The following is a 9,027-nucleotide window of genomic DNA, read 5'->3' as shown; positions in this document are numbered from 1 at the left end:
AAATCCATCCCAAAGGGAAAATCCCAAATCCTCCCCAAAGGGAAACCCCAAAGGGAAAATCCCAAATCCTCCCCAAAAGAAACCCCAAACCCACCCCAAGGTCAGGGAACGGGATCGTTCCCAGAGAAATAAAGGATTTGTTCTTCTCCGGGTGGGATTTATGGGGTTTTGGTGGGATTTGTGGGGTTTTAATGGGGTTTATTTGATTTATGGAGTTTTTAGGGGTTTATGGGGTCTGTGGGGTTTTTGGGGGTTTATTGGATTTGTGGGATGTTTATGGGATTTATGGGGTATTTTATGGGATTTATGGGGTTTACGGGGTTTTTGGGGTTTATGGAATTTTATGGTGTTTATGGGGTTTTTATGGGATTTATGGTGTTTCTATGGGATTTATGGGGTTTTTATGGGATTTATGGGGTTTTTATGGGATTTATGGGGTTTTCGGGGTTTATGGAATTTTAGGGTGTTTGTGGGGTTTATGGGATTTATGGGGTCTATGTGGTTTATGGGATTTTTAAGGGGTTTACGGGGGTTTTGGGATTTTTGGTTTTTTGGGGTTTATGGGGATTCGTGGGTTTTTGGGATTTATGGTTTTTTGGGGTTTATGGGGATTTGTGTTGGTTTTTTTTATGGTTTTTGGGGCTTTTCGGCAGTTTATGGCCTTTACGGGGTTCCAGCGACCCCGCAGCGCCCCGCCACGGTCCTGGGGCCTCGCGGAGCGCCCCAAATGCCCCAAAATGCCCCAAAATCCCCCCAAATCCGCTCAAATCCACCAAATCATCCCTAATTCCCTGAAATCACCCCAAATCCACTCAAATCATCCCTAATTCCCTGAAATCACCCCAAATTCCCCCCAAATCCCCCAAATCCACCAAAATCCCCCAAATCCTCCCTAATTCCCTGAAATCACCCCAAATTCCCCCCAAAATCCTCCAAAATCCACCAAAACCACCAAATCCTCCCTAATTCCCTGAAATCCCCTCAAAATCCCCACAAACCCCCCAAAATCCACCAAATCCTCCCTAATTCCCTGAAATCCCCCCAAAATCCCCACAAATCCCCCAAAATCCCCCAAAATCCCCTCAAATCCCCCAAAATCCACTCAAATCCACCAAATCCTCCCTAATTCCCTGAAATCCCCCCAAAATCCCCACAAACCCCCCAAAATCCCCCAAAATCCCCTCAAATCCCCCAAAATCCACTCAAATCCACCAAATCCTCCCTAACTCCTGAAATCCCCCCAAAATCCCCACAAACCCCCCAAAATCCACCAAATCCTCCCTAATTCCCTGGAATCACTCCAAATTCCCCCCAAATCCCCCAAATCCACCAAAATCCCCCAAATCCCCCAAATCCTCCCTAATGCCCTGAAATCACCCCAAATTCTCCCCAAAATCCCCTCAAATCCCCCAAAATCCCCCAAATCCCCCCCAAAATCCGGTCGGGCGAACCACAGGCCACGCCCACCCCGCGCTGGCCACGCCCCCACGGCCGACGGGGCGATGACGTCACCCAGCGCCTTTGGCCACGCCCCCGCCTTTGGCCACGCCCACGATCCAAGCCACGCCCACTCATTTCCATACGTGCCCCTTGGCCACGCCCCCGGGAAGGGGCGGGGCCGGCGCGCGCGCGCGGGATTCGAACGCGGCGCCCGAAAACGGCCGGAAAAGGCGGGAAAAGGAGCCCGGAATTCCCGGTAAAGGAGCCCGGAATTCCCGGTAAAGGAGCCCCAAATTCCCGGTAAAAGGAGCCCCAAATTCCCTGGAAAAGGAGCCCGGAATTCCCGGGAAAAGGAGCCCGGAATTCCCGGTAAAAGGAGCCCCAAATTCCCGGGGATCGGCAGCGGGAGCGGGAAAAGGATCCCGGAGCTCCGCGGGATCGGCACCGGGAAAAGGAGGCCGGGATTCGGCAGCGGGCTCCGGGAATTCCCGGGATTGGCAGCGGGAAGAGGATCCCGGAATTCCCGGAGATCGGCAGCGGGCTCCGGGAATTCCCGGGATTGGCAGCGGGAAGAGGATCCCGGAATTCCTGGAGATCGGCATCGGGCTCCGGGAATTCCCGGGATTGGCAGCGGGAAGAGGATCCCGGAATTCCCGGAGATCGGCAGCGGGCTCCGGGAATTCCCGGGATTGGCAGCGGGAAGAGGATCCCGGAGCCCCCCGGGCCCGGCGGCCGCCGGCAGCGACCCCCGGAGCGAGGTGGGGCCGGGGGCGCTTCCCGGGAACCCCCGGAGCTGGGACTGATCCCCAAAATCCCGGGATCCCAAACCCCGGCATCCCCCCATTCCCGAAATCCCGGGATCCCCCATTCCCAAATCCCGGGATCCCAAACCCCGGGATCCCCCATTCCCGAAATCCCGGGATCCCGAACCCCGGGATCCCCCCATTCCCGAAATCCCGGGATCCCCAAATTCCCAAATCCCGGGATCCCAAATCCTGGGATCCCCCCGTTCCGAAACCCCGGGATCCCCAAATTCCCAAATCCCGGGATCCCCAAGTTCCCAAATCCTGGGATCCCTAACCCTGGGATCCCAAACCCCGGGATCCCGAAATCCGGGATCGCTTCCTGGGAACCCCCGGAGCTGGGACTGATCCCCAAAATCCCGGGATCCCAAACCCCAGGATCCCCCATTCCCAAATCCCGGGATCCCGAACCCCGGGATTCCCCCGTTCCGAAACCCCGGGATCCCCCAATTCCCAAATCCCGGGATCCCAAACCCCGGGATCCCCCATTCCCAAATCCTGGGATCCCCCCGTTCTGAAATCCCGGGATCCCAAACCCCAGGATCCCCCAATTCCCAAACCCCGGGATCCCCCATTCCCAAATCCTGGGACCCCTAACCCTGGGATCCCAAACCCTGGGATCCCCCCATTCCCAAACCCCGGGATCCCGAAATCCAGGATCGCTTCCTGGGAACCCCCGGAGCTGGGACTGATCCCCAAAATCCTGGGATCTCAACTCCTGGGATCCCCCCATTCCCAAACCCCAGGATCCCAAATTCCAGGATCTCCCAAACCCCGGGATCCCCCCATCCCCAAACCCCGGGATCCCAAACCCCGGGTTCCCCCAATTCCTGGGATGCCCCCATTCCCAAATCCCGGGATCCCGAACCCCGTGATCCCCCCATCCCCCAAATCCCGTGATCCCCCCATCCCCAAACCCCGGGATCCCAAACCCCAGGATGCCCCAATTCCCAAACCCCGGGATCCCAAATTCCGGGATCCCCATTCCCAAATCCCCTCCCCGGGCCGGCATCTCCCAGCCTGGGACCATTCCCAGATCCGGGATTTTGGGGATCCCCTCCCCCATTCCCTCATTTGGGATTTTGGGATTTCCTTCCCCACCCCAGATCTGGGATCCCCTGGGATCCCTTGGGATCCCCTCCATCCTCCACTTTGGGATCCCTCCCGTCCGGAACCCCCCAAATTCCCCAGTCTGGGACCTCCCAAATCACGGGACCCCCCCTCAGTTCCCAAATCCTGGATTTACCAAATTCCCAAATCTGAGCCCCCCTAATTCCCAAATCCGGGATTTCCCCAGTTCCCAAATCTGGGAGTCCCAAACTCCCAAATCCAGGATTTTCCCAATTCCCAAATCCAGCCCCCCTAATTCCCAAATTTGGGACCCCCTGATTGTCAAACATGGGACTCCCCAATTCCCAAATTTGGGATTTCCTAATTCCCAAATCCAGCCCCCCTCCTCCAGTTCTCAAATTTGGGATTTCCCCAATTCCCAAAATTTTCCTCAATACCCAGATCTGAGCCCTCCCAATTCCCAAATCCAGGATTTCCCCAATTCCCAAATCCAGCCCTCCCAGTTCCCAAATCCAGGCCCCCCCTCCCAATTCCCAAAATTTCCCCCAGTTCCCAAATCCAGGCCCCCCCACTTTCCAAAATTTCCCCTAATTCCCAAATCTGGCCTCCCCCCTTTGCCCCCCAGTTCCCAAATCCAGGATTTCCCCAACTCCCAAATTCGGGATTTCCCCAATTCCCAAATCTGGTACCTCCCCCAATTCCCAAATCCAGGATTTCCCCAATTCCCAAACCCAACTCTCCCCAGTTCCCAAAATTTCCCCCAATTCCCAAATCCAGGCCCCCCCTCCCAATTCCCAGAATTTCCCCCAATTTCCAAATCCAGCCCCTGGTGCCATGGGGGTCCCTCCAGTTCCCTTGTGCCCCACAGGATCGGGATCATCGGGATCGGGACTGGGATCATTGGGATCGGGATTGGGATCGGGATCATCGGGATCATCGGGATCGGCTCCATGGACACCTTCCAGTCCCCGGCGCCCTTGTCCCGCCAGGACAGAGACGGTGAGAACGCGGGAATTCCCATGGGATCGGGAATTCCCCATGGATCGGGATTTCCCCATCCCAGTGGAATTTCCCAGCAGGATTTCCCCATCCCAGCGGGATTTCCCAGCAGGATTTCCCCATCCCAGTGGAATTTCCCAGCAGGATTTCCCCATCCCAGCGGGATTTCCCAGCAGGATTTCCCCATCCCAGTGGGATTTCCCAGTGGGATTTCCCCATCCCAGCAGGATTTCCCCATCCCAGCGGGATTTCCCAGTGGGATTTCCCCATCCCAGCAGGATTTCCCCATCCCAGTGGGATTTCCCAGCGGGATTTCCTGGCGGGATTTCCCGCGGGATCACCGGGAATTTCCCCCGCAGATTCCGGCCTCGTGTCCATCACCATCCCGGCCTCTCCCTTCATGCGGAAGTTGGGATTCGGCACCGGAGTCAGCGTCTACCTGATGGAAAGGTCGGGAACGGCCGCGGGAATGGCGATCCCGGGAAATCCCGCCGGGAATCCGGCCCCGCTCCCGGGAAAGAGACGGAGCCCGGGGAGGGACTCGGGAATGGCGGAGCCAGGAGGGAGCGCGGCGCTTTGGGATGGAATTCCAGGATTTGGGTTCCAGTCCTGGGAATTCCAGGATTTTGGGCTCCATTATTCTGGGATAACCCTTTCCCAGCAGGAATTCCAGGGATTTTGGGCTCCATTCCTGGGAATTCCAGGATTTGGGCTCTGTTATTTTGGAATAACACTGTCTCGGGTGGAATTCCAGGGATTTGGGCTCCATTGCTGGGAATTCTGGGATTTTGGGCTCCATTCCTGGGAATTCCGGGATTTGGGCTCCAGTCCTGGGAATTCCAGGATTTTGGGCTCCATTATTCTGGGATAACCCTTTCCCAGCAGGAATTCCAGGGGTTTTGGGCTCCATTCCTGGGAATTCTGGGATTTGGGCTCCATTGCTGGGAATTCTGGGATTTTGGGCTCCATTCCTGAGAATTCCAGCATTTTGGGCTCCATTGCTGGGAATTCTGGGGTTTTGGGTTCCATTCCTGGGAATTCCTGGGATTTGGGCTCTGTTACTTCAGGATAACCCTTTCCTGGCTGGAATTCTGGGATTTGGCCTCCATTATCCTGGGCTAACCCTTTCCCACCTGGAATTCCGGGGATTTGGCCTCCATTATTCTGGGCTAACCCTTTCCCAGCTGGAATTCCAGGGATTTTGAGCTCCACTCCTTCCCTCCACCAACTCCGCCTGGAATTGGGACCGGATAAAAATTCCCAGAAAACCCCTGGGGGAGCTGGGAATTCCCGTGCCGCGGCGGGAGCGGATCCGTTTCCCCGGTGCCCTGGGGAGCCCCGCGGCAGGGCTGTTCCCGGTGGGAATTCCCCGGGAATTCCCGTTTTTCCCGCAGGTCTCCGCGGGGCTCGTCGCGCTCGCCGTGGGCCGTGAAGAAGATCGCGGCCGGCTGCTCCCGGAGCCAGCGGAGCCTCTTCCAGCGGCGCCTCCGCCACGAGGCCCGGACCCTGCGGAGCCTCCGGCACCCCAACATCGTGGGTGGGCAGCGCCGGAGCGCCGCCGGAGCGCCGCGGGATGGGGACGGAGCCGGGGAATGGGGGTGGAGCCGTGGGGATGGGGCTGGATCAATGGGAATGGGGGTGGATCAATGGGGATGGATCCGTGGGGATGGGGCTGGATCAATGGGGATGGATCCGGGGAATGGGGATGGGGACGGATCCGGGGAATGGGGGTTGATCAATGGGGATGGATCCGGGGAATGGGGCTGGATCAATGGGGATGGATCCTGGGAATGGGGGTGGAGCCTGGGGATGGATCCGGGGAATGGGGATGGATCAATGGGGATGGATCCGGGGAATGAGGGTGGATCAATGGGGATGGATCCGGGGAATGAGGGTGGATCAATGGGGATGGATCCCGGGAATGGGGATGGAGCTGTGGGGATGGATGCTGGGAATGGGGGTTGATCAATGGGGATGGATCCTGAGAATGGGGGTTGATCAATGGGGATGGATCCGGGGAATGGGGGTTGATCAATGGGGATGGATCCGGGGAATGGGGGTGGAGCCGTGGGGATGGATCCTGGGAATGGGGCTGGATCGATGGGGATGGATCCGGGGAATGGGGGTGGATCAATGGGGATGGATCCCGGGAATGGGGGTTGATCAATGGGGATGGATCAATGGGGATGGATCCGGGGAATGGGGGTTGATCAATGGGGATGGATCCAGGGAATGGGGGTGGAGCCTGGGGATGGATCTGGGGAATGGGGATGGATCAATGGGGATGGATCCCGGGAATGGGGATGGAGCTGTGGGAATGGGGATGGATCCATTGGGGATGGGGCTGGATCAATGGGGATGGATCCTGGGAATGGGGCTGGATCAATGGGGATGGATCCTGGGAATGGGGCTGGATCAATGGGGATGGGGGTGGATCCATTGGGAATGGATCCATGGGAGTGGGGATGGATCAATGGGAATAGGAATGGATCAATGGGGATGGGGATGGATCCGTGGGAATGGGGCTGGATCCATTGAGAATGGGGCTGGATCCATTGGGAATTGATCCGTGGGAATGGGGCTGGATCCATGGGAATGGGGATGGATCCATTGGGAATGGATCTGTGGGAATGGGGATGGAGCCCCAGGAATGGGGTTGGATCCATGGGATTGGGGGGATGGATCCCTGGGAATGGGGATGGATCCATGGGAGTGGGGCTGGATCCCTGGGAATGGAGGAGTTGGATCCATGGGAATGGAGGGGTTGGATCCATTGAAAATGGGGTTGGATGCATGGGAATGGATCCTTTGGGAATGGGGATGGAACCCTGGGAATGGAGGGATGGATCCCTTGGGAATGGATTTGGATAGATAGGAATGGGGACGGATCCGTTGGGAATGGGGATGGATCTGTTGGGAAAGGGGGGGTTGGATTCTTTGGGAATGGGTTGGATTTGTTGGGAATGGGGTTGGATCCCTGGGAATGAAGGGATGGATCCATGGGAATGGGGGGTTTGGATCCATTGGGAATGGAGGAATGGGTCCCTGGGAATGGAGTTGGATTCCTGGGAATGGAGGGGTTGGAACCATGGAAAATGGGGTTGGATCCCTGGGAATGCCTTGGATCTGTTGGGAATGGGGCTGGATCCATGGGAATGGCATTGGATAGATAGAAATGGGGACGGATCCATTGGGAATGGAACAATTGGATCCCACGGCTCCCATTCCCAAGGATCCCACGGCTCCCATTCCCAAGGATCCCAAGGATCACATGGCTCCCATTCCATGGCTCCCATTCCCAAGGATCCCACGGCTCCCATTCTACAGCTCCCATTCCCAAGGATCCCACGGCTCCCATTCCCACAGCTCCCATTCCCAAGGATCCCATTCCTAAGGATCCCATTCCCAAGGATCCCATTCCCCTGGATCCCCTGGCTCCCAAGGATCCCATTCCCAAGGATCTCACGGCTTCCATTCCCATGGCTCCCATTCCCAAAGATCCCATTCCCAAGGATCCCATGGCTCCCATTCCCAAGGCTCCCATTCCCAAGGCTCCCATTCCCAAGGCTCCCATTCCCAAGGATCCCCTGGCTCCCATTCCCAAGGATCCCAAGGCTCCCATTCCCAAGGCTCCCATTCCCAAGGATCCCCTGGCTCCCATTCCCAAGGATCCCAAGGCTCCCATTCCCAAGGATCCCATTCCCAAGGATCCCCTGGCTCCCATTCCCAAGGATCCCAAGGCTCCCATTCCCAAGGATCCCATTCCCAAGGATCCCAAGGATCCCATTCCCAAGGCTCCCATTCCCATGGCTCCCATTCCCAGGGATCCCATTCCCAAGGATCCCATTCCCAAGGATCCATTTCCTGGGCAGGGTTCCGGGCGCTGGCGGTGGCCGCGGACGGGAGCCTGTGCCTGGCCATGGAGTTCGGGGGCGAGCGCTCGCTCCCATTCCCATGGCTCCCATTCCCAATGATCCCACGGCTCCCATTCCCAATGATCCCACGGCTCCCATTCCCAAGGATCCCAAGGATCCCAAGGATCCCATTCCCAAGGATCCCATGGCTCCCATTCCCATGGCTCCCATTCCCAAGGATCCCATTCCCAAGGATCCCAAGGCTCCCATTCCCAAGGCTCCCATTCCCAATGATCCCACGGCTCCCATTCCCAAGGATCCCAAGGATCCCATTCCCAAGGATCCATTTCCCGGGCAGGGTTCCGGGCGCTGGCGGTGGCCGCGGACGGGAGCCTGTGCCTGGCCATGGAGTTCGGGGGCGAGCGCTCGCTGCTCGAGCGGATCGAGGAGCGCCGGGAGCGGCGCCGGGGGCCCTTCCCGGCCGACACCATCCTGCGCGTGGCGCTGGCCGTGGCCCGCGGCCTGCAGGTACCGCCCCCGGAAACACGGGATTACGGAAAAAACGGGATTATGGGGGAAAAACGGGATTATGGGGGAAAACACGGGATTATGGGGGAAAAACACGGGATTATGGGGGAAAAACATGGGATTGTGGGGGAAAATATGGGATTGTGGGGGAAAACGGGATTATGGGGGAAAACACGGGATTATGGGGGAAAAACAGGATTACGGGGAAAAAACATGGGATTGTGGGGGAAAACATGGGATTGTGGGGAAAAAATGGGATTATGGGGGAAAAACATGGGATTATGGGGAAAAATGGGATTATGGGGATAAAACATGGGATTGTGGGGGAAAAT

Source organism: Lonchura striata, chromosome 3 (assembly GCF_046129695.1).
Source record: "Lonchura striata isolate bLonStr1 chromosome 3, bLonStr1.mat, whole genome shotgun sequence".
Classification (NCBI taxonomy): Eukaryota; Metazoa; Chordata; class Aves; order Passeriformes; family Estrildidae; genus Lonchura; species Lonchura striata.
The sequence above is the reverse complement of the archived record's forward strand: the minus strand, read 5'-3'. Positions refer to the sequence as shown.